This window comes from Sinocyclocheilus rhinocerous, unplaced genomic scaffold, assembly GCF_001515625.1.
Source record: "Sinocyclocheilus rhinocerous isolate Xijiao unplaced genomic scaffold, SAMN03320098_v1.1 scaffold273, whole genome shotgun sequence".
NCBI classification, from domain to species: domain Eukaryota; kingdom Metazoa; phylum Chordata; class Actinopteri; order Cypriniformes; family Cyprinidae; genus Sinocyclocheilus; species Sinocyclocheilus rhinocerous.
Window position 1 is genome coordinate 2982582 of NW_015656360.1, and position 1013 is coordinate 2983594.

Consider the following 1013-nt stretch of genomic DNA (forward strand, 5'->3'; position numbering starts at 1 on the left):
GGGCGTCTTTTTTTTTTTTTAATTATTCAATTTGAACTTTTTGTTCTGAAATTGTTTAATAATTTAAAAACACCTTCAGAGTTGTGAACTGTATATTTAAATAAAACTTTTAAGAAGTCATCCTTCCATACATTCTATTATCCAAACCTATATGTCCTTATTAGGGTTGTGGGGAGCTGGATCCTTCCTAACCCAGCGTCTCGAGCCACAGGTGAGGAAACTCCCTGGATGAACAGCCAGTCCATCACAAGGCTCACACAGATTTTAAGAAGTCATTTTTATTGAATGTCTCTTCCTTTGATATAGCATTAAGTGAAAATGTTCATAATCAGTGGCACAGTTTAACTGCATGTGGCTCAACTTACCCTCTCCCTAGGCTCAATTTACCCCTCACTTGGGGCAAGTTGAGCCAAGAGACCACTTTTTTTTGGAAAGCCATATTTTGAAAGCAGATTATTTTAGACCCAAAGTGATTATTCCCAAGGATGCACCACATCCTGAAATGTATATACACACCTGAACTTTCTACCGTCCGCTACTGGAAATTAAATTACTGGTTGATATGTCCTGGTCTCAATATATATATATATAATATATATATATATATATATATATATATATGCCATATGTACATTAACTGACAGTCACCACTGATAAGCTACCACTAAATATTGTAGAAACTTAATTTGCTGTAAAGTTGCTTTGCAATGATTTGTATCGTGAAAAGCGCTGTACAAATAAACTTGACTTGACTTGACTTGACTAAATTGTGGACTAGCTTTGACTCTTGCTGCTGATTTGAATGCCGATGCTTTCTGTTTTAAGTGTCAGTTGACGGCCTTTCATTTTTAACCAGAAATGTGCACGCTGCTTTTCTGATGTTCATTGAAATGTTCCATGCCTTTTTCCCGTGTCACTTGAAATTTGTCCTTTTTGAATCGTTGTTACCGAAGGTGAGACACGTGAAAAAAAAATAAACAATCAGTTGTGGGACTATATTCTGTCATAAATCG

The 1013-nt window shown here is 35.8% G+C and overlaps 1 protein-coding gene across 1 annotated transcript in view; it reads right to left on the reverse strand.

Annotated features, from left to right (window-relative positions):
- The window catches only part of LOC107720071 (protein sidekick-1-like), a 185524-nt gene that overhangs the window by 19778 nt on the left and 164733 nt on the right, over positions 1–1013 (reverse strand). The window lies entirely within an intron of this gene.